General features: G+C 36.5%; 1 long non-coding RNA gene across 1 annotated transcript; it reads right to left on the reverse strand.

Annotated features, from left to right (window-relative positions):
- LOC110264695 lies at window positions 9,336-10,301 on the reverse strand. The gene is made up of 4 exons (XR_002350867.1): window positions 10,196-10,301; window positions 9,938-10,025; window positions 9,669-9,726; window positions 9,336-9,439 (listed from the first exon to the last, which is right to left on the reverse strand). It is a non-coding gene; the product is annotated as an uncharacterized LOC110264695 (long non-coding RNA).

The following is a 26,222-nucleotide window of genomic DNA, read 5'->3' on the forward strand; positions in this document are numbered from 1 at the left end:
TGATACTTGCCCCAAGATCACATAGAGCTGTCTTGGTACAAGCACCCTCTAATGTGCATGGTATCATAAAGCTTCCGGGATCTTTAAGCTTATCTGGTAAGCTTTTCAGAATGATTGCACTGCATTCTTCAGTGAGGAAAACTTTTTCAGTTTCTCTCCAATCCTTCTCATGACTTAAGATCTCTTTCATGAACTTAGCATAAGAGGGTATTTACTCAAGTGCCTCTGCAAACGGGATCTTTATTTCAAGAGTCCTGAGGTAGTCTGCAAAGTGGGCAAATTGTTTATCATGTTCCGCTTGGCGGAGTTTCTGAGGATAAGGCATCTTGGCTTTGTATTCCTCAACCTTAGTTACTGCAGGTTTATTTCCTATAGAGGCAGGTTGAGAAGCCTTCTTAGGAAGGTTACGATCAGCACTTGTAGGTGTCTGATCCCTCACTGGCGTTTGAACACCAGGAGTAGAGGTTGGATGGGCGTTTAACGCCAATTTTCCACCCTTTTCTAGTGTTTGAACGCCAGAACTGGGCAAGGAATGGGCATTTAATGCCAACTTTTCTCCCTTTTCTGGCGTTTGAATGCCAGAAGTGGGCATCCACTGGGCGTTTGACGCCAATTTTTCACCCTTTTCTGGCGTTTGAACGCCAGAATTATTCCTCTCTGTGCTCTTGCTGTCCTCAGAGGGATTTTGGACAGTGGTTTGGTCATCCTCTGTCAGTTGTTCTTTTCTTGGCTTTCTACTACTTTGAGCTGAATTATTCAGTGTCTTCCCGCTCCTTAGTTGAACAGCTTGGCATTCTTCTGTTATCTGTTTAGATAGCTGCTGTCTTGTCTGATTCAATTGTGCTTCCATATTTTTGTTAGCATTTTTAGAGTCTTGGAGCATCTCTTTAAATTCTGCTAATTGTTTTGTCATAAGGAGCGATTCCTGATTAAGTTCAACAATCTGCTTTTGAGGATTAGGATCAGTAGTTACTGCCCTAGCCTCTTCTTTTATGGAGGACTCACTGCTTGAGTACAAATGTTGATTTCTAGCAACCGTATCTATGAGCTCTTGAGCCTCTTCGATCGTCTTTCTTATGTGTATAGATCCACCAGCTGAGTAGTCTAGAGATATTTGAGCTTTTTCTGTAAGCCCAGAGTAGAAGATGTCTAACTGTACCAAGTCTGAAAATATTTCAGAGGGGCATTTCCTTAGCATCCCTCTGTACCTCTCCCAGGCATTATAAAGGGATTCATGATCCTCTTGTTTAAAGCCTTGGATGTCTAACCTCAGCTGTGTCATCCTTTTTGGAGGGTAAAATTGATTCAGGAATTTGTCTGATAACTGTTTCCATGTTTTTATGCTTGCTGTGGGTTGGTTATTTAACCACCTCTTAGCTTGATCTTTTACAGCAAATGGACACAGTAATAATCTGTAGACATCCTGATCCACTTCTTTATCACGTACTGTGTCAGCAATTTGTAAGAACTGTGCCAGAAACTCAGTAGGTTCTTCCTGTGAAAGACCGGAATACTGGCAATTTTGCTGCACCATCATAATGAGCTGAGGATTTAGCTCAAAACTGCTTGCTTTGATGGGAGGTATACAGATGCTACTCCCATATGCAGCTGTAATGGGGTTAGCATATAACTCCAGAGTCCTTCTGAACTGTTCATTTCCACTTATGTCCATGATGGAGAAAAGGGAATTGATATGAGTTACAAATAAATTATATTTTTTATTTTTATTTTATTTAATTAAAAGTAACCGAATAAAATAAAATAAAATAAATGGAAAATAAAATAAAAGTTTCGAAAACTAAAATAATTGGTTAATTAAGAAAATTTGAAAGGCCTTGGATATGATTTTTGAAAAAGATTTGAATTTTGGAATTCCAAACTAAGATAAGATAAAATAAGAAGTTTTAAAATAAAAATCTAAATTTTTAAAGGCAGAATTCGAAAATCAATTAAAATAAGAGAAAAGATATTTTTGAATTTAATGAGGAAAGAGAAAAATAATAAAATGACACCAAACTTAGGATTTTTAGATCGAAACAAAGAAAACAAACAAGAAAACTTTGAATGTCAAGATGAACACCAAGAACACTTTGAAGATCAAGATGAACATCAAGAACAAATTTTGAAAATTTTTAAGGAAATAAGGACACAAAGGACACCAAACTTAAAAATTTTTATATTTTGGACACTAATAATTCGAAAATGCATAAGAAAAACAAGGAAAGACACAAAACAAGAAAGACTAAAGATCAAACAAGGAAAATAAACAAGAACAACTTGAAGATCAATAAAGAACTAAGAACATGTAATTCGAAAAATTGAAGGAAAATAAAAGCATGCAATTGACACCAAACTTAAAATATGAAACTAAACTCAAATAAAAGACTCTAAACCAACAAAAATAAATTATTCCTAATCTAAGCAACAAAATAAACCGTCAGTTGTCCAAACTCGAACAATCCCCGGCAACGGCGCCAAAAACTTGGTGCACGAAATCACTATCACACTTTTGCAATTCCGCACAACTAACCAGCAAGTGCACTGGGTCGTCCAAGTAATACCTTACGTGAGTAAGGGTTGATCCCACGGAGATTGTCGGCTTGAAGCAAGCTATGGTTATCTTGTAATTCTTATTCAGGATATCAGTAATGATTCTTAGTTTTAATTGTAAAAAGTAAAAGAACATGAAATAAATACTTGTTATGCAGTAATGGAGAACAAGTTGAGGTTTTGGAGATGCTTTGTCTTCTAAATCTCTGCTTTCCTACTGTCTTCTTCTTTACGCACGCAAGGCTCCTTCCATGGCAAGCTGTATGTTGGTAGATCACCGTTGTCAATGGCTACCATCCGTCCTCTCAGTGAAAATGGCCCAATGCGCTGTCACCGCACGACTAATCATCTGTCGGTTCTCACTCATGTTGGAATAGGATCCATTGATCCTTTTGCGTCTGTCACTACACCCAGCACTCACGAGTTTGAAGCTCGTCACAGTCATCCCATCCCAGATCCTACTCGGAATACCACAGACAAGGTTTAGACTTTCCGGATCTCAAGAATGGCCGCCAATAATTCTAGCCTATACCACGAAGGTTCTAATCTTAGATTAGAAACCCAAGAGATATGCGCTCAAGCTATTGCAGATAGAATGGAGGTGGTTGTCAGGCACGCGTTCATAGGTGAGAATGATGATGAGTGATGAGCGGATAATTTATACGCTTTTTGACATTATTTTTAGTAGAATCTAGTTACTTTTAGGGATGTTTTCATTAGTTTTTATGTTAAATTCAAATTTCTGGACTTTACTATGAGTTTGTGTGTTTTTCTGTGATTTCAGGTATTTTCTGGCTGAAATTGAGGGACTTGAGCAAAAATCAGATTCAGAGGTTGAAGAAGGACTGCTGATGCGGTTGGATTCTGACCTCCCTTCGGCAAGCTTTTGGTCCGGTAACATCAGTGCCAGATTCCCTTTTGATCCGGCAACTGCACCAAGTTTTTGGCGCCGTTGCCGGGGATTGTTTGAGTTTGGACAACTGACGGTTCATCTTGTTGCTTAGATTAGGTAATTTTCTTTTTGTTTTCTTTTCAAAAATTTTTCAAAAATATTTTCAAAAATCTCTTATCTGTTTTTGAAAAAAAAAATAAAAAAAAATGTTTTCAAAAATTTTATTCAAGATTTTTAAGAATGAATTCTAGTGTTTTATGAAGCATGTGAAGCCTGGCTGGCTGTAAAGCCATGTCTAAATTCTTTTGGACTGAGGCTTCCAAACCATCAACATAGAGGCAAGTTACTTGGATAAGTAATGAGCAGTATATTCTCTTATGTTGCATGCTGAAGCTTGGCTGGCCATTGGTCATGTCTAGTGTTTTGGACTGGAGCTTTCATTGAAAGCTTGGCTGGCTAGTGAGCCATGTCTAATTCCTGGACTGAAGCTTTAGACTAACATGGCAAGATTCCTGGAATTCATATTAAAAATTTTGGAATCCTTATTTTCCTTTTTCAATTAATTTTCGAAAATTCAAAAAAAAAATTAGAAAATCATAAAAATCAAAAATATTTTGTGTTTCTTGTTTGAGTCTTGAGTCATATCATAAGTTTGGTATTTCAAAAAAATTTTCGAAAAATACTAACAAATTTTCAAAAACCAATTTTCAAAAATCACTAACTCCTTTTCAAAATAATTTTAGAAAATTATACCACCCCATCCTATTCTATTTATTCATTCATATCCTAACATCTCATCTCACATCTCTTCCATCAGTACAGTTGCATTTCTTCCTTCACATCACATTCTTTGTCTCCCCCTCTTTTCTTCTACTCACACAGGGATCCCTATACTGTGGTATAAAGGATCTCTACTATTATTATTATTTTTCTGTGCCTTCTTCTTTGTCATATGAGCAGGAGCAAGGATAAGAACATTCTTGTGGAAGCAGATCCAGAACCTGAAAGGACTCTGAAGAGAAAATTAAGAGAAGCTAAAATACAACAATCCAGAGATAACCTTTCAGAAATCAAAATAAATAGAAAAATTGAAAACGGAATCAAAAACAGTAGAAGAAAAATCACACCCTGGAGGAGCATCTGTCTAGCGTTCAAACGCCAGAACAGAGCATAGTTCTGGCGCTGAACGCCCAGAATGGGAGCATCCCGGCGCTGAACGCCCAGAACAAGCATGGTTCTGGCGTTCAACGCCAGAAATGGCACACAGATGGGCGTTGAACGCCCAAAATGGCCACCAACCTGGCGCTGAACGCCCAGAGTTGGATACAAAGGCATTTTTACATGCCTAAGGGTGCAAGGATGTAATTCCTTGAACACCTCAGGATCTGTGGACCCCACAGGATCCACTCAGGATCTGTGGACCCCACAGGATCAACTCAGGATCTGTGGACCCCACAGGATCAACTCAGGATCCGTGGACCCCACAGGATCCCCACCTACCTCCACTCACTTCTTCTCACCACTCTCTTTCACACAACCCCTTAAACACTCTTCCCTAAAAGCCCTTCACCAATCACCTCAATCTCTCTTCCCCATTAAACCTTCACCACTCACATCCACCCACTCTTCCCAATAAACCTACCTCATAAACTCCACCTACCTTCAAAATTCAAAACCAATTTCCCACCCAAACCCACCCATATGGCCGAACCAATACCCCCCTCCCTTCCCTATATAAAGACCTCCATTCTTCATCAAATTCACACAACACACCCCTCTACACTCCTCTTGGCCGAAACCACATATCCCTCTCCCTCTCCATATTTCTTCTTCTTCTTCTTCTATTCTTTTGTTTATTGCTCGAGGGCGAGCAATATTCTAAGTTTGGTGTGGTAAAAGCATAGCTTTTTTGTTTTTTCATTACCATTGATGGCATCTATGACCGGAGAATCCTCTAGAAGAGAGAAAGGGAAGACAAGAGCTTCCACATCCGAGTCATGGGAGATGGAAAGGTTCATCTCCAAAGCCCATCAAGACCACTTCTATGATGTTGTGGCCAAGAAAAAGGTGATCCCTGAGGTCCCTTTTAAACTCAAAAGAAATGAGTATTTAGTCCATACTTTGGCCAAGAATTGACGATGTAAACTGGTGTTCAACGCCAGCCTTCTGCCCAAATCTGGCGTCCAGCGCCAGAAAAGGATCCAAAACCAGAGTTGAATGCCCAAACTGGCACAAAAACTGGCGTTCAACTCCACAAATGGCCTCTGCACGTGCAACACTCAGGCTCAGTCCAAACACACACCAAGTGGGCCCCGGAAGTGGATTTATGCATCAAGTACTTACTCATGTAAACCCTAGTGACTAGTTTATTATAAATAGGACCTTTTACTATTGTATTAGTCATCTTTTGATCATCTTAGGATCTTAGGATCATCTTTGAACGCATAGTTCTTGTGCACCAATGAGTTTCACGGATCATCACATTCATCTGGTTGAAGTGCGAGTGAATATCTTAGAATAGAGACAAGCGTGATTGAATGGAAAACAGTAGTAATTGCATTAATTCATCGAGACACAGCAGAGAATACAAATTCTGATGTAAAATGTCATGAGGTACAAAATGAATCTCTAAAAGTGGTTTTTATAATGAACTAGTAACCTAGGGTTACAGAAAATGAATAAGCTAGAATAGTTAGTGTAGAAATCCACTTCCAGGGCCTACTTGGTGTGTGCTTGGGCTGAGCATTGAAGCTTTCACATGTAGAGACTTTTCTTGGAGTTAAACGCCAGCTTTTGTGCCAGTTTGGGCATTTAACTCCAGCTTTTATGCCAGTTCTAGCGTTTAACGCCAGAATAGGGTAGAAAGGGGGCGTTTAAACGCCAGTTTGCGTCATCAAAACTCGGGCAAAGTATGGACTATTATATATTTCTGGAAAGCCTAGGATGTCTACTTTCCAACGCAATTAAGAGCGTACCAATTGGACTTCTGTAGCTCCAGAATATCCATTTCGAGTGCAGGGAGGTCAGCATCCAACAGCATCTGCAGCCCTTTTTCAGCCTCTGAATCAGATTTTTGCTCAGGTCCCTCAATTTCAGCCAGAAAATACCTGAAATTACAGAAAAACACACAAACTCATAGTAAAGTCCAGAAATATGATTTTTAAATAAAGACTAATAAAAATATAATAAAAAGTAACTGAAATATACTAAAAACAATGCCAAAAAGCGTATAAATTATCCGCTCATCACCAGCCTAACCGCCATGCGATCCCATCGCTACCGCCTACCGAACCTCCTTAATCCCAATAGAAAAAACAAGTAATTCATACAAGTAAAGCACAAGTAATTATCATGTATAGCAAGTAAATCAAGAAGTAATTAAGCATGTTATACAATTAGGCATAGTATGCAAGTAAACAAAGCAAGCAACCACATAGAAAATGCACATGATGAATGCCTGCCCTATTGGTTGTGATATCACATTGTCAGTTCAACTGTCAACTCGATACATCCCCATGGAGATTTTTCCTTTCAGTCACGAATATAAATGGGAACCCCAGGGATATCGTGCTTGGCACACGATCTAGGGATATAGTACCCGGCACACTCTTGTGATTCCGAAAGGATGCGAGCGGGATACTTAGCCACAGACCTCACATCTCAATGTAAGCGGGACTAACCACCACCCTTACATCACCACCGCGACCTTGACAGGTGGGATTAACCTACTATCCCTGCCAGGCGTATAGCATCTGAACAATATCAATATAATACAATATATAGTCATATCTCATTCACTGATCACTTTCATCATTCAATAATTCATCATTTCTCTTCGAGTCCCCGACTTGTCATAATCACCGCTAATCCCTTGATTTCATAAGTTTACCATTGGCTCGTAAGTTCCCATAATCATCATCAATATAGTACTCTAACGGTCCACTCATAGCTTAAGAGACCTAAGCCTCCGTCTTCTAAATTTTTCACCAGAAAATATCTAATTAAACTCACTCATTGTATTTTCTATGTTTCAAAGCCTAAAAATAAGCTAAGGGTCTTAAACAAGCGTTATGGAAGTTTGCAAGCTTACCAGAAAGGTAAAATGATTGAAAACAAAGTTTTTATTTGAAAAGTAGGGCTTGTGCGTACGCATAGGGTTGTGCATACCCACGCACAAGCATAGTTCTCTCAACTTGTGCATACGCATAGAGGTGTGCCTATGCACACAGTAAAATTTTCCATCTTGTGAGTACTCATGAATACGTGCGGACGCATTCAATAGAATGCTCTTCCCAGCTTATGCGTAGGCATGATGTTGTGCATACGCATGATATTGTGCGTACACACAACTTGCAACTTTCACAGGGTGTACATGTGTGCGTACACCCCTCATGTGCACGCACGAGTCATAACACTCGTTCTGCTCGGTGCGTAGGCACAGGTGTGTGCGTGGGCACACAAACCAGAACTTACAATTTTTTGCAACATCACAGAATTCAGATTTTTGACACCAACTTCCAACGATCATATCTTTTTCTACAAAATTGCAATTTTCACGAAATCTATACCATTTTAAAGCTCTTTGAATTATCTTTAATTTTATACAAAATTCAATCAATTTCAAAAATCGAGGATTAAGATATGATTCGCCAAAGTTGGCCAAAAATCCTTTTTTACCAAAAACTTTTAAACCTCAAATTTACCAAAACTCTCAATTCAAAACCAATCATTCCACATCTAAAACAGTCACAATGTACCTAAATTATATTCATATACCTTCTCATCCTTCTACAACTTAGCAACATATAATATCATCCATTCCATACACCAATTTCCACTTATAAAACTCAAATCTCAATAATTATCATCACAAAATATCATTTCACCATTCTCAATATTTATCAACATCAACAAGCCTTATAATTTATTATCAATCCTCATAATCATCATTGTCCAACTTCACATCATAAATCAACATCATCATTCACCGAAATCATCAAAATCATCATACATCGCAATTATCAACAACCAATTCAATCCTATACTAAGTTCTACTAGCCTATGTGTCCAGAAATATTACATATTACATAGAGAAAACTGAAATCATACCTTGGTCGATTCCCAATATGTGCAAAACACCAAATTCTCAACCAAGATCAACAAGTCTAGTCACCAAATCCACATTCAAGCAACTTAAATCACCAATATACTCCACACAACACCAATACAAGCTAGCAATTATACAAAATTCCACAAATTAAACCTAGAGTTTCTAAATACCCAATTTCACAAGAAAGTTGAGGATGCTCACCTTATCCACAGTAGATTGGGTCAAAACCCAATAGGAATCAAGTGTTAGAGTGTACCTAAATACCCAAAATCACAAGAACTCACTCAAAACCAAACCTAAAAATTCGAAATTCATAAAGCTGAAAACTGGACAGAGATTTTTAAAGATTTTACCACTTTGGTTAGATAAAACTAACGGGCTCGGCGAGAGGTTAGCGTGACTGCAGACCGTTCGCGTGGCCACAAACTGTTCGCGAATTAGAGCACCGTAGCTCAAGTTACAAGCACAAGAGTGAGGACCTCTTCTTTCAACTCATGCAGCTGTAAGTGTGTGTGTTTATGAAGTTATGAGGCTGAAATGGTCTCACTTAAGGTTATATATGTTGGACTTGGACTCAACTTGGATCTGGTCTAACCTGTTAGTATTTTTAGCCCGTTTGGCCCAACTTTAGGCCAAACCTTTAGAATTAGCGCCCAATTTTTAACTTTAATTATTTTTTTAAATTTTTTTATAATTTTATTATTTTCATGCAGTAATTTATTTTAGACAATTAAATTAATTAATTAAATGGTTAATTAATTACGGTTCATACAACATCTTCGGAGACAGTATTCTTGGAGGTTTAGACCATTGACTTGGATTTGGATTCAGTCATGTTAATCTTTTGAAGTTATCACCAGCAAACCCAATGCACCAATCAGAATATACTGCAAGAAATGAAAAACAACATATCATAACTCATAAAATACTATAAAAAAAATAGAATTTAATTGCTAACACATATCCATTACTATCTATGTTCTCATGTAGATTTTAAATGAAATCAAGTATATTGGAAAATGCTAGTTACCAAATAATGTGCTATGCTTATTTTTGTATAAGGTCAGAATAGTTTGAAGTGATATATAACTGAAAAATGGTACCCGAGAAATGAACCTTGATGATATGTTTCTCGGTCATAATAATCGTTACCCAACCGACATAAGGTAAGAACCTGCCATTGACATATATAAGCAAATAAGCAATTGTTACAGCCATTAGATGAAATAAGCATAAATATCTTAATTTCATACTATCTGTCAATCAAGCATGCTTTTCCATAATATTAGAAAACCGTCGAACGTGTAAGCTAGGGTTAACCATGATGCTGGAGGCTGAAAAGTGTTTCAAATCGAGAACAAGTGTAGCTAAATTAAATGTCATACCCGACGCCTCTACCCATAATGTGATGTCTTTGCAGCCAAAGCTGACCTTGGGCATAGAGTAGCCTGTCATCGCCGTAATTGTTATCACCTGTAATCAGCAGCAGAATACGTGACATTAGAGTAACAGATTAGTGTAAATTGCACAGATAATTAAACAGCAATATCTGATATTAAATATTGGAGAAAGAGTGAAATTAGAAAAATAGAACTATAGATAGTACTCTATAAAAATCATCTTACTCATGTAAAGGTTTCTACCTTTTGTGAGAATATCAATCTCGCCATCTTGCCTTTCATGAACCTACAAAATAATAGACACTCTTAAATAGGAAGATTTTAACCATCATACACTACATGATAACAGTTGAAATTGAAGGTTTTAGTAAGCAAAATATATGTAAATCCTGAAAAAGTATTTATGCTTTAACAGAAAACCAAGCCGTTTATCTTTAAGACGAAGGATTATCCTTAGAATCTTGACAACTTTTCAAATATTGACTAAATAACTTCTTCAATGACCATTTAATCAGGGAAGAGAATATTGATTTAATCAAATTATAATTCTTTGAAAGAAAAATCAGTGTGTGACAGACATCTTTTAGGGGTAATAACATTGCAGAAACTAAGCCCCCACGTGAAAAAAAGTGTTGAATTTCAATTTGTGCCTCTATGACTAGCTCAATTTTCATTTCAATAATTTAAAAACTTGAATTATCAGTATTTTATTAAAATTTATCAAAGCAGATTTGGATCCTGTCACCGCCCTAAGAACAAGGTAAAACCAAGTAGGTATTGAACAAAATATTAAACAGTAGGGCATAAATATAGTAATTTCAAGAACAAAAAGAACCTTGTAATTAACTGAATGTTCATGTAAGTAAATAATTAAAATTTTCACCAAGCTAGGCATAAAGTTACATAAACGTGTGAGATAAAGGTAATAGCTAAACACTAAAATAAATTTTCAATGAAGTCTACAACACTTACGGCAACTTTGTTAAATAGGAGAATCTATTGAACATTTTCATCACATAACATAACATGAGAATGGATAAAGAGCATTTTCATTATTGTAAGAACCGGTAGTCAAATTACTGTTTAAAATATAATAAAATAATAAATTTATTTGCCTAGAATAGGGTCAAAATTTAGAAATATTAATTTAAAATTTTAGAAGTGGGATTTGGATTTAGTAAATTTTTTCAAGTGGAAAAATGTAATTTTTTACGAAAAATTGCGTAAAAACGCATACCGGTAAATTAGTTAATAGTACCGGCTTAAATCTGTCCAGTACTATGTGAGAGTAATAAAACCTGTAGAAAGACTTAGAAAAATAATTAAAGTTGAAAATTAGATACTAATTCTAAAAATTTGGCACAAAGTTGGGCCAAATAAACTAAAAACACTAACGAGTTGGATTAGGCTCAAGCCCAACATATATAAGCTCATAAGTGAACCCATTCAGCCTCATAAACATAAAACACAGTTGCTGGGTGAGGTTGAAGAAGAGAGAAAACCCTCCATTGCTACTATTCATCTATCACAATATTTCCAAGCTCATAAATTGAGTTACTGTGCTCCGATTTGCGTGCTGTTTGCGGCCACGCAAAATTCTCGCCAAACTCGTCATTTTTACTTAAGAATTTCTAGTAAGAAATCTCATTTCATACTCCCTTTCTCTGTCCTATATAATTTCAAAATTTTGGGTATAGAAGTTAAGTAAATTTTTGTGATTTGATTGTTTATGTGCCAACTAATAGTAAAAAATTATTGAGTTTCACCCCAATTTGCTGTGGATAAGGTAAGATTGTCCTAAACCCTTGTGAGTTGGTGTAAATTTAAACTCTAGTATTGATTGTGGTGAAATATATGATGTATAGCTTGAATGTGGTGATTTGTAGAGTTGATTTTGGTCATTGGAGTTGAATTTTGGTGGTTGAATCTTCGTGAAGGCTTGTTTGGAATAATTTGGTGAATTTGAGCATATTGAGAATCGGTCAAGGTATAGTTTCAATTTTCTCTATGTAATATGTAATATTTCATGAAACTTAGACTAGTGGACCTTAGAATAATTTTGAATTGTTAATGATGTATGATGATTTTTGATGATTGTGACGATTTTAATGAATTATGATAGTGATTGTTGATGTTTGATGATGAATGTTAATGATGATAATGGGTGTTGATTTTTGTGGTTGATATTTATAACAATTTGGTAGTGATGGTGAGTTTTGATGATGATGGAATTGAGAAATAAGGATTGTTATGGATTTAATTTGTAGTGATGATGTTTTATGATGATTATATTGATAAGATCTTAAGAAAATTTGTGAGGATTGGATGGTTTGATATAGCTATATGATTAAGAAATGGTTAGAGAGTGTTTATTATGGATAGTTGGTTTGTTTTGAGTGTGTTTTAAATTGGTTTGGTTTTGAGATTTTGGAAATTAGAAAATTTTGATGAATTTTGTAAAATCTTATTTTTGACGAACTTTGATAAAATTTGGTTTAAATAAAAGTTAGGTATGAGAGCTTTAAGATGTTTGAAGAACGGATGGAAAATGTTTTAAAACGAAAAAGTTATGCGCATTTAAAGTTTGGTGAATTTTAAAGTTTTAAAATTTTCTAAATCTGTAACTCAATATTTTTTGACATAATATTTTAAATTATAGACAAATTTTTTGTCTATAATAATTTAATAAAATATAGTATTTTGTTCATTTAAATACAGATAAATTGAAAAAATACTAATTTTTTTTGATAATTTTTTTTTGTCTGTAGTTCATGTTAATTCATTTTTTTTTTGTTTTCAATAAAAATTTTTTCACAAAATTTGTCTGTATTTCTATAGAATAAAATCTATCAAAAATATTTATCTGTAATAAATAATTTTCTAATAGTGGAATCAACTCATGTTAGTTTGTTATATTATATTATTGTGCAATTATTTATCATTTCTAAAAGTCAACATGAATTCACATCATTTTGGTGGTTTATTATTTAGAGCATAAGCCCTTATTCATTTAAAGCGAAGATAAGAAGGTCCCATTACAATTAATAGAAGGGAAAGTTTGTTGCCTTAATAATAAGTTAATAGTTATGCTTTCCTTATGTTTTATTTTTTAGAATTAAATACTAGCTATAAAATTATGTAATATAATCATTCAAAATTTTTTAAATTAATCATGAGATTTTGTCAAACTGCTGTAGTAAAAATTGCCAGATACATTGCCAGCTGTTTATGCCATATAAGAATTTTGGACTAAAGAAATATAGTACTGCGCTGGTGGTTATTACATTATTCAACTGTATGTTAATGTTATATCTGCTTTTATTAATTAGCTTCGTCATTATTATATTTGAATTAAATGTGCAGTTGTAAGATCGCATTGCTAAGTCTCTATCGAAGAGATGCCTTGGATCGTGCAATTCAGTGCCAAACAGTGACACAATTAGCATGCCACTCACAAAATCGAATGTGGTTTCCTTGGGTTCCACATGCATTATTGTATTAATCACGTACAGCTTACTATAAATGAAGTATGATAAAATGGACCAATTGACTAGCTAGTCAATTATTCTCTGGTCTCTCTTATTGGTCGAATTAGACTTATTGTTATTGGGCCTATAAATAGATATGCACAGCTTTATGCCTTTATCTCATTATCTGTATACATGGATTGGGTTTAGCTAACTCGTATTATTAGGACACATGTTAAAGATGCATCAACGTAGTAGTAGAAGTTTGTAAATTTTTTATGAACTTGTTAATATATATTTTAAGGGTATATTTTAACAGTATATTTTAACAATATTATAAAAAAAATATTTTATTAAAAGTTATTGAAAAGATAATTCTTTTATATTTTTAATATAATAAATATTTTTGGAAAATCTATAGCATATCTGTATATTAATTGTAGGATTCTATACTTTTATTACTTTGATTCTTCTGACACCTATATATACCCCTTGTACATTGTACTTTTCATTAGACTGAATAATATACATACCCCTTGTACATTGTACTTTTCATTAGACTGAATAATACACAAAACACTTTCTTTAGTTTGGTCTCTTGTTTCTAACATGGTATCAAGAGTTTAGGTTATTTTTTTTTTACAGAAACAATTGGTTTCTAGTCCTTTTATTTTGTTTCCTCCGGCAGTACTTTGTGCTCACTTTTCGACTTCTTCCCGACGCTTTGGTTCGTCACCGCCGCCACCCTAGCCTTCTCCTCGTTGCAACGTTTCCAACGCCACCAGAATCACCACTGTACGCCGCCGGACGCGCCGGTCAAAGTTGGCTGTCCGGTTAAAGCAGCCCTCCCTCCAAACGTCTCCAGTGCCGTTGGATCAGCGCCTAGATCAACGACTCCAAGACGCGTTTTGATGAGTGAGTGTGGGGGTTTTCGGCTATCATCCCTATCGTCAAAGGCAAAATCGTGAGGCCTTCTGTGCCAAAGCGGACAATATCATTGATTCTACTCCTCTTGAGCCTAATGTTCGATTTACTCCTATGGATGACACTGTTTTGGATAATCCTACTCTCTATCGACAGCTAGTTGGTGGACTCGTCTACTTAACTGTCACCCGACCAGACATCGCCTATCCAGTTCATGTACTTAGCCAGTTCTTATCAGCTCCTCGTACTACTCACTATGTGGAAGTTCTTTGCATTCTTCGCTACATCAAAGGCACTCTATTTCATGACCTTTATTTTTCTGCCTATTCCTCTTTGTCCCTTCAGGCATACTCTGATGCTGATTGGGCTGGTGATCCCACTGATCATCGTTCTACTACTGGTTACTGTTTGTTTCTTGGCGACACTCTCATTTCTTGGCGTGCTAAGAAGCAAACATTTACTGCTCGATCAAGTACAGAAGTTGAGTACCGTGCCCTCGCTGACACCACTGCTGAGGTTATCTCGATTCATTGGCTTCTCGCAAATTTGGGTGCTCCTCAGTCGTCCCCTATTGATGTTTTTTGTGACAACCGCAGTGCTATTCAGATTGCACATAATGATGTCTTTCATGAACGCACCAAACATATTGAGATTGATTGTCACTTTGTTCGGCAACGTATCCTTATTGATGCTGTTCGTCTCATTGCTGTTGGAACACTGGATCAGACTGCTGATATATTCACGAAAGCTTATCACCCGACTCGTTTTCGGACTTTGTTATCCAAACTCAAGATGGTATCCTTAGCTCCTACTTGAGTTTGAGGGGGGATGTTAGAGAATCATTAGAGAATCATTAGAATCATTTTAGATCAGTTAGTATCGTTTATATTTATATAACATATCTGTATATTAATTGTAGGATTCTATGCTTTTATTACTTTGATTCTTCTGGCATCTATATATACCCCTTGTACATTGTACCTTTCATCAGACTGAATAATACACAAAACACTTTCTTTAGTTTGGTCTCTTGTTTCTAACAAATACATTAAAAATTAAAAAAAAATTATCATTAGCCTCTTTTAAGTGTTGTTCTAAATAAATGACAATACGATGAAATAACAATTAAGTGAACATTTGACATACCTAACGTTACGAGATAGCATTGGATACGGTGCAATGACCACATCATTAAGTCATGAAATCGTCAAATCGTGACATTAAGAACATGACATAAAGGAACTAAATGCTGGAAAATGACAATCTCACAATACAGAGATAAAAGGAGAGGAAACTCAACAGGTAAAATCCAAAGTGAGATATACTATCAAACACATAGCTAACTTAAGTATCGGAGTGTCTTGTAGGTTACCCTCCCGGTCTGGTTCCGTTCTCGCGAAGTTAGAATCTCCAATCTTCTCACTCTCAGTTTGTGATCTCCGTTTCTAGTAACCTTGTTAGGCCCGACCATGGCATGGTTTAACAGGCTCCCTTCCGGACAGCGACGGACCTAGAAAATTTATGAGTGGGGGAAAAATATATATACTAAAATAAATTTGGTTAAACATTATTAATTATATGATAAATATTTTTGCATGTTAAGTTTAATAAAAACAATTTTTTTAACATGAAATTAAAAGAATATTATAATTTATTATAGGGTAAAAACAATATAACGATGGAGGCAAACTTTTACATTCATATATAATCATTTGCTTTGCAAAACTTTAGTGGCGGCAAATGTCCCTTAAGTTTCAATGTGGGCCTTTCCCTGCTTCCAGGTCTATCTCCTCATTTGTTAATGTCAAATTTAAGTTCTTAGCACATTTTACCACAAGAAGAACCCAGGATAAGCACCCAATCTCTCTACTCGGAGTGGAACAAAGGATAGGAGAGAGCATCCGAGATTATCTGAATCGCTTCAATAAAGCACTATTGTAGGTAAACACGCAAACCCAAGAAGTCGTATGTTTATGTTTGATTGTTGGCTTGTTGAAAGGAGACTTCCGAAGACACTTGACTTCCAAGGATGTAAAATCTATGGAAGAAATTCATTAGATTGCCCTGGAGTACATGCGAGATGAAGAAGTGTCAAAGGTGGTTTCAACAAAAAGGAAGAACCTAGCTCTCTCACCTAACAAGGGCAGAGGCATCAGACAGTCCTTAGTTCCAAAACCGTCAACTCCTCGAGTTGGGAAATTCTCCACGTACACACTTTTGGTTGCCTCACTCACCGAGGTGTACCAACAAGTTTCTCATAGAGGTATCCTCCCTAAGGCAAGACAGATTTGACTTAGGGCCTCTTTAAATAAGTCTTAATACTGTGACTATCATAAGTCCTACGGTCACAAGACTGAGGATTATATTGATTTGGAGGATGTCTTAGAACAAGTAGTCCAGGATGGTAAGCTCCCCAAGTTCATTCAGCATGTGAGGCCGTCTAGACAGCATAATAATGACGAAGATCAGGAAGACAAGAATCTAAGAAATACAAGACCCCTAGAAAACCCAGAAGAAACTGCTCAAGTCATGGTCAATGTGGTCATGGGAAGGAATGGATTTCCCAGCTCTAACAATGCACTAAAGAATGATGTCAAAGCTGCAACATCGGAAGTTCTTAAGGTGACTAGCATTCCAGTAGTACAGTTCATGGCATAAGACTTCTAGATCGCCACATCCGAAGATGATGAGTCCCTGGTGATTACTGCTAAATTAGGTAATGGCATCGTGAAAAAAATTCTGATTAACACGTGTGAAGATTCAAACCTGCTTTTCAGAAAGGCCTTCATCGCCCTGGGTTTAAAATATCAACACTTAAAACCTCATCTCCTCGGAGTTGTCAGGCTTGGAGATCGTTATATCAAACCTGATGGAGCTGTCGACCTCCTCTTTACAATGGAAGAGGGCATCAATGTGCGAGTAGTACAATCCGAGTTTGTCGTCCTTTAACATTCCACAGCTTATAATGTGATCTTGGGGAAAAAGATACTTAATGACCTGTGTGCGTTCATATCAACAAAATTCTTGGTTATGATGTTCCTGACTGTAGAAGGTCAGGTCGCAACTATCTGTGGAGATTGGGTATCTGCTATTAAATGCAACAAGGCCAGTCTAATACTCAGGGATAAAGACAAGGTTTCTCCGGGGTGTTTCTCATTGATTTGGATTCTCGAGTTTAGGAGAAGCTGAGGCCAGAGACCAATTGAAACTTGGAGAAATTCCAGATCGGTAACGTTGCGGAGAAGTATACCATGATCAATAAAGAACTACCTTACCCTTGAGATCGGAACTTCAAAATTTTTTGAGATAAAGTAGATTTATTTTCTTGGAAACCTTTCGATATGCCCGAGATTGATCCCGAATTCATGTCCCATCAACTTGCCATTAATCCCGAATTTAAGCCGGTTGCACAGTGATGTCGGAAGGTGTCACCAAACTGAGATGCCGAGGTTAATACACAAGTTCAAAGATTATTAAATGGCAGATTTATTCGAGAGTTAACCTATTCAACATGGTTGTCTAATGTGGTTATGGTGAAAAAGTCTAATGAAAAATGGCGAATGTGCGTAGACTACACGGATTTAAACAAAGCCTGCCCAAAAGACTATTTTCTTTTACCTAACATTGACAACATGATTGGCTCATTCTCAGGATATCAGATTTTAAGTTTCTTGGATGCCTATAGTAGGTATAATCAGATTCCAATGCATAAAGCTGATGAAGATAAGATCACCTTTATCACCCCTAAATGGATTTACTATTATACTGTAATGTCTTTTGGTTTGAAAAATATAGGAGTCACCTATCAATGGTTGATGACTAAGGTCTTCAAGTGGTAGATTGGGAAAAATATGGAGGTCTATATCAACGATATGTTGGTAAAGACTGAAGATGTTTCTGACTTGATTGCCGACTTGCAGGAGTTTTTTAGTTGCCTCTAACTTCACCAAATGAGGCCGAACCTAGAAAAGAGTGCATTTGGAGTCTAGGGAGGTAAATTCCTAGGCTTTATGGTTACTCAAAGGGGGTATAGAGGCTAACCTTGAAAAATGCCAAGCTGTTTTAGACATGTCGAGTCCTTGAAACCTCAGTGAGGTACAAAGACTCACAGGTCGGTTAGCAACATTATCAAGGTTCCTAGGAGCTTCTGCGGTAAAAGTAAAACCACTTTTTAAGTTGATGAGAAAAGATGTAGAGTTTTCATGGATGGAGGAGTGTGAGACAGCCTTCCAACATTTCAAAAACTTGCTATCATATCCTCCCGTCATAGCAAAACCAGAACATGGTAAACCCCTGTATCTATCCTTAACTGACGAAACTTTAGCCTCGACTTTAGTTTTAGAGGATAAGGATAGACATCAGTGCCCCATGTATTTTGTTAGTAAGGTCTTCAAGGACCTGAACTTTGGTATTCAAAGCTAGAGAAATTGGCTTTTGCTTTACTTACGTTGGCTTGTCGGTTACGTCAGTACTTTCAGAGTTATTTAATTATAGTGCGAACTGACCAACCGATTAAAAAAGTTTTGCAAAAACCTAACCTGGTAGTTCCGATGATGAGTAGGTCCATAGAATTATCCTAATTTGATATGCGCTATGAACCACACTCCGCCATCAAGGCTCAGGCGATGGTAGACTTTTTGGCCAAAATGACTCACCCCATCTCCGACATACCGACATGGGAACTTCATGTAGATGGAGCTTCCAATGTCAGGTATGGAGAGGTTGGTCTCATCCTAACAAGGGGAGATGACATGATGATCAAGGCCTCCATCAAATTTGATTTTTCCATTTCGAATAATCAGGCTGAGTATGAAGATTTTCTTGCACGGCTAGCATTAGCCTGGGATATCGAAGTAGCCGAGATAACCGTGTTCAATAACTCACAAATAATGACGTCCCAAATTAATGGAGAATACCAGGAGAGGGACCCGCTGCTGCAACAGTACTTGAAAAATGTACAACAAGAGGTATAATTCTTTGATTCCTTTCTAATTAAACACGTACTTAGGGAACAAAACACACGAGCTGATGTGTTATCTATGGTGGCAAGTACTAAGCTCGAAGTAAGGAATCGTAGCCTAATACAGGAGGTACTTATAGAACCTACTGTAACAAAACCTGATGTCATGATTTTCTATTCTTCTGGTATTAGTACTTCGATGGACCTAATATGCACACTACAAGAAAAACACTGAGTACCGTCAGATTTATCATCAGTTTCTTCAAATATATCTGACGATAATCTATTTACCATCGGAAGCAATCAGACGGTATAAACATCACCGATAAATGTTTACCATCGGATTTATTTCGTCCGACGATAATAACCGTCGAATTTTGCAATGGATTACCAGCTCGGGAAACCAATTGGTTTCTGACAGTAATGTTGGTGCCAAAACATGTTGTTTCGCGCCATGTTACCATCAGATTATTCTTATGGTAATTTTGATGGTAATGTCAAATTTTTTTTTTTGGAATTTGAAATAAATGGTCAATTTTAATTTTAAATTTAAATTTTTTTCCACACATTACTGGCTAATTCATAAATAATGAAGAATTTTTATTTAAAATAAATAATATAATGTGCAAATTAAATAAAAGTTATGTACACCAAATAAATGTATGAAACAATAAAACAAAAACCTAATATCTACAGATCCAGGTAGTTGTCGTTGACATCAGTCCCGTGGCCCTGAGTCAGTGGTGGAGGAGGCAGTGACGATGTTCGTATACCACCAGTGCTATCACTGCCACCAGCAGGGTCGATGCCAGTGGCGCACATTTGGGCTTGGTACACCTTCATCTGAGCCTCTATACACTGCATCTGCTCTAGCGACTCCTTAAACTCTAGCCTGAGCTCATCCATAGATGTCACTCAGGTGAGGATCTCTTAGTACAGTGATGAGCGGATAATTTATACGCTTTTTGGCATTATTTTTAGTATGTTTTTAGTAGGATCTAGTTACTTTTAGGGATGTTTTTATTAGTTTTTATGTTAAATTCACATTTGTGGACTTTACTATGAGTTTGTGTGTTTTCTGTGATTTCAGGTATTTTCTGGCTAAAATTGAGGGACATGAGCAAAAATCAGATTCAGAGATTGAAGAAGGATTGCTGATGCTGTTGGATTCTGACCTCCCTGCACTCAAAGTGGATTTTCTGGAGCTACAAAACTCAAAATGGCGCGCTTCCAATTGCGTTGGAAAGTAGACATCCAGAGCTTTCCAGTAATATATAATAGTTTATACTTTGGCCGAGTTTAGATGACGCAAAACGGCATTGAATGCCAGTTCTACGCTGCAGTCTGGAGTTAAACGCCAGAAACACGTCACGAACCAGAGTTGAACGCCAAAAACACGTTACAACTTGGCGTTCAACTCCAAAAGAAGCCTTTGCACGTGTAAACTTCAAGCTCAGCCCAAGCACACACCCAGTGGGCCCCAGAAGTGGATTTATGCATCAATTACTTACTTTTGTAAACCCTAGTAACTAGTTTAGTATAAATAGGACTTTTTACTATTGTATTTACATCTTTGGAACATCTTTAGTTTCATCTTTTGGACGTTTAGTTCTGAGATCACATTTGGGGGCTGGCCATTCGGCCATGCCTGAACCTTCATCACTTATGTATTTTCAACGGTAGAGTTTCTACACTCCATAGATTAAGGTGTGGAGCTCTGCTGTTCCTCAAAGATTAATGCAAAGTACTACTATTTTTCTATTCAATTCAACTTATTCTGCTTCTAAGATATCCATTCGCACCCAAGAACATGATGAATGTGATGATTATGTGACGCTCATCATCATTCTCACTTATGAATGCGTGCCTGACAAACACTTCCGTTCTACACGCAAACAAGCTAGAATGAGTATCTCTTAGATATCTAATACAGAGGACCGAGTCTGAGATATTAGTATCTTCGTGGTATAAGTTAGAACCCATGGATGGCCGTTCCTGAGATCCGAAAAGTCTAAACCTTGTCTGTGGTATTCCGAGTAGGATCTGGGAAGGGATGGCTGTGACGAGCTTCAAACTCGCGAGTGCTGGGCGTAGTGATAGACGCAAAAGGAGGGTGAATCCTATTCCAATATGATCGAGAACCTCCAGATGATTAGCCGTGCCGTGCAGAGCATTTGGACCTTTTTCACAGAGAGGATGGGATGTAGCCATTGACAACGGTGATGCCTTACATAAAGCTTGCCATGGAAAGGAGTAGGATTGATTGGATGAAGACAGCAGGAAAGCAAAGATCAAAGGAACGAAAGTATTTCTATACGCTTATTTGAAATTTCCACCAATGAATTACATAAGTACCACTATCCTATTTTATATTTTATTTATTTTCATCCACTATAATTTCTAAATACAATTTAATCCGCCTGACTGAGATTTACAAGGTGACAATAGCTTGCTTCAAGCCGACAATCTCCGTGGGATCGACCCTTACTCACGTAAGGTTTATTACTTGGACGACCCAGTGCACTTGCTGGTTAGTTGTACGAAGTTGTGAAACAGATATAAGATCATGAACGTGCGTATTGAGTTTTTAGTACCATTACCAAGGAATGGAATGATCACAATTTCGCACACCAAGTTTTTGGCGCCGTTGCTGGGGATTGTTTGAGTTTGGACAACTGACGGTTCATCTTTTGGTAATTTTATTTTAATTTTAAGCTTTTGGTTTTTTTATTTTATTTTCAAAAAAAAATTTTGATTTAATTTATGTTCTTCAGAATTTTTAAGAATGAATTTTAGTGTTTCATGAAAAATGTTGAAGCCTGGCTGGTTGTAAAGCCATGTCTAAAATCTTTTGGACTGAGGCTTCCAAACCTTCAGCATAGAGGCAAGTTAATTTGATGACTTAGCTGATGAATGTCTGATTTACATGCTGAAGCTTGGCTGGCCATTGGCCATGTCTAGTATTTTGGACCGGAGCTTTCATTGAAAGCTTGGCTGGCTAGTGAGCCATGTCTAATTCCTGGACTAAAGCTTTAGACTAAGAGTGCAAGATTCCTGGAATTCATATTAAAAATTTTGGAATCCTTATTTTCCTTTTTCAAATTAATTTTCGAAAAATCCAAAAAAATTATAAAATCATAAAAATCAAAAATATTTTTGTGTTTCTTGTTTGAGTCTTGAGTCAGATTTTAAGTTTGGTGTCAATTGCATGTTTTAAAGTTTGCATAAAATTTTCGAAAAATTCATGCATTCATAGTGTTCTTCATGATCTTCAAGTTGTTCTTGGTAAGTCTTCTTGTTTGATCTTTAAATTTTCTTGTTTTGTGTCTTTTCTTGTTTTTCATATGCATTTTTCGTTTGTTAGAGTCCAAACATTAAAGATTTCTAAGTTTGGTATCTTGCATGTTTTCTTTGCATAAAAAAATTTTCAAAAATATGTTCTTGATGTTCATCATAATCTTCAAAGTGTTCTTGGTATTCATCTTGACATTCATAGCATTCTTGCATACATTCATTGTTTTGATCTGAAATTTTCATGCATTGAGCATTTTCATTGTTTTTCTCTTTCATCATTAAAAATTCAAAAATCAAAAAAATATATTTCTCTTTTTCACTCATAAATTTTTGAAAATTTGAGTTGACTTTTTCAAAACTTTTTAAAATTTAGTTGTTTCTTATGAGTCAAATCAAATTTTCAATTCAAAAATCTTATCTTTTTAAAAAAATCTTTTTCAAAAAAAATCATATCTTTTCTATTTTTTATTTATTTATTTTCGAAAATTTCAAAAATCTTTTTCAAAATATTTTCAAAATCTTTTTCTTATTTTATCATATTTTCGAAAATCACATCATCAATTAATGTTTTGATTCAAAAATTTCAAGTTTGTTACTTGCTTGTTAAGAAAGATTCAAACTTTAAGTTCTGGAATCATATCTTGTGATTACTTGTGAGTCAAGTCATTAATTTTGATTTTAAAATTCAAATCTTTTTCAAAACTAATTTTAATCATATCTTTCTATCATATCTTTTTAAATCCTATCTTTTTCAAAAAAAGAATTTGATTTTAAAATATCTTTTCTAACTTCTTATCTTATCTTTTTAAAATTGATTTCCAAATCTTATCTTTTTGTTTCAATCATATCTTTTTAAATTTCAATCATATCTTTTTTAAAACTACCTAACTAATCCTCTCTCTCTCTTATTTTCGAAAATTCCCTCTCTCCTTTTTCAAAATTCCTTTTTAATTAACTAATTGTTTTAATTTTAATTTAATTTCAAACTTCAATTTTCGAAATTTAACTTTAAATTTTAATTTTAATTTTTTATTTTTAATTTATTTTAATTTAATTTTCGAAATTCTCTATCTCATATCCTTTTATTTATTTATTCATCTACTAACACTTTTCTTCACCCAAAATTCGAACCCCTTCCTCTCCTCTGAGTTCGAATTCTTCTCTTCTACATTCTTATTTTTCTTTTCTTCTACTCACACAAGGGAACCTCTATACTGTGGTAAAGAGGATCCCCGATATCTTTAGTCCTCTTCTTTTTCACATGAGTAGGAGCAAGGACAAGAACATTCTTGTTGAAGCAGATCCTGAACCTGAAAGGACTCTAAAAAGGAAACTGAGAGAAGCTAAATTACAACAATCCAGAGACAACCTTACAGAAATCTTTGAAAAGGAAGAGGAGATAGCAGCCAAAAATAATAATAATGCAAGGAAGATGCTTGGTGACTTTATTGCACCAAATTCCAATTTACATGGAAGAAGCATCTCCATCCCTACCATTGGAGCAAACAATTTTGAGCTTAAACCTCAACTAGTTTCTCTGATGCAACAAAACTGCAAGTTTCATGGACTTTCATCTGAAGATCCTTTTCAGTTTTTAACTGAATTCTTGTAGATATGTGATGCTGTTAAGACTAATGGAGTAGATCCTGAAGTCTACAGGCTTATGCTTTTCCCTTTTGCTGTAAGAGACAGAGCTAGAATCTGGTTGGACTCTCAACCCAAGGACAGCCTGAACTCTTGGGATAAGCTGGTCATGGCTTTCTTAGCCAAGTTCTTTCCTCCCCAAAAGCTTAGTAAGCTTAGAGTGGATGTTCAAACCTTCAGACAGAAGGAAGGTGAATCCCTCTATGAAGCTTGGGAGAGATACAAGCAACTGACCAAAAAGTGTCCTTCTGACATGCTTTCAGAATGGACCATCCTGGATATATTCTATGATAGTTTATCTGAGCTATCAAAGATGTCATTGGATACTTCTGCAGGTGGATCCATTCACCTAAAGAAAACGCCTACAGAAGCTCAAGAACTCATTAACATGGTTGCTAACAACCAGTTTATGTACACTTCTGAGAGGAATCCTGTAAGTAATGGGACGCCCCAAAGGAAAGGAGTTCTTGAAATTGATGCTTTGAATGTCATATTGGCTCAGAACAAACTATTGACTCAGCAGGTCAATATGATTTCTCAGAGTCTGAATGGAATGGAAGCTGCATCCAACAGTACTCAAGAGGCATCTTCTGAAGAAGAGGCTTATGATCCTGAGAACCCTGCAATAGCAGAGGTAAATTATCTAGGTGAACCTTATGGAAACACTTATAACCCCTCATGGAGAAATCACCCAAATTTCTCATGGAAGGATCAACAAAAGCCTCAACAAGGCTTTAAGAATGGTGGAAGAAACAGGTTTAACAGTAGTAAACATTTTCCATCATCCACTCAGCAACAGACAGAGAATTCTGAGCAGAATCTATCTAGCTTAGCAAATTTAGTCTCTGATCTATCTAAGGCCACTCTGAGTAAGAAGATCACTGAAACTCCTCCTAGTACTCTCCCAAGCAATACAGAAGAGAATCCAAAGAGAGAGTGCAAGGCCATTGATATAACCAACATGGCCGAATCCAAGGAGGAAGGGAAGGACGTGAATCCCAAGGAGGAAGACCTCCTGGGACGTCCAGTGATCAACAAGGAATTTTCCTTCGAGGAACCAAAGGACTCTGAGGCTCATCTAGAGACCATAGAGATTCCATTGAACCTCCTTATGCCCTTCATGAGCTCTGATGAATATTCTTCTTCTGAAGAGAATGAGGATGTTACTGAAGAGCAAGTTGCCAAGTACCTTAGTGCAATCATGAAGCTGAATGCCAAATTATTTGACAATGAGACTTGGGAAGATGAACCTCCCTTGCTCATCAATGAACTGAGTGATTTGGATCAACTGAGATTGCCTCAGAAGAAACAGGATCCTGGAAAGTTCCTAATACCTTGTACCATAGGCACCATGACCTTTGAGAAGGCTCTATGTGACCTTGGGTCAGGAATAAACCTCTTGCCACTCTCTGTAATGGAGAAACTGGGAATCTTTGAGGTACAAGCTGCTAAAATCTCATTAGAGATGGTAGACAATTCCAGAAAACAGGCTTATGGACAAGTAGAGGACATGTTAGTAAAGGTTGAAGGCTTTTACATCCCTGCTAATTTCATTATCCTAGATACTGGAAAGGATGAGGATGAATCCATCATCCTTGGAAGACCCTTCCTAGCCACAGCAAGAGTTGTGATTGATGTGGACAGAGGAGAATTGATCCTTCAACTAAATGAGGACTCCCTTATGTTTAAAACTCAAGGATATCTCTCTGTAACCATGGAGAGGAAGCTTGAAAAGCCTCTCTCACTGCAGAGTCAACCAGAGCCCCCACAGTCAAACTCTAAGTTTGGTGTTGGGAGGCCACAACCAAACTCTAAGTTTGGTGTTGAACTCCCATATCCAAACTCTAAGTTTGGTGTTGGAAAGTCTCAACAATGCTCTGAACATCTGTGAGGCTCCATGAGAGCCCACTGTCAAGCTATTGACATTAAAGAAGCGCTTGTTGGGAGGCAACCCAATTTTTATTTATCTAATTTTATTTTT

Source organism: Arachis ipaensis, chromosome B07 (assembly GCF_000816755.2).
Source record: "Arachis ipaensis cultivar K30076 chromosome B07, Araip1.1, whole genome shotgun sequence".
In the NCBI taxonomy this organism is placed as follows: Eukaryota; Viridiplantae; Streptophyta; class Magnoliopsida; order Fabales; family Fabaceae; genus Arachis; species Arachis ipaensis.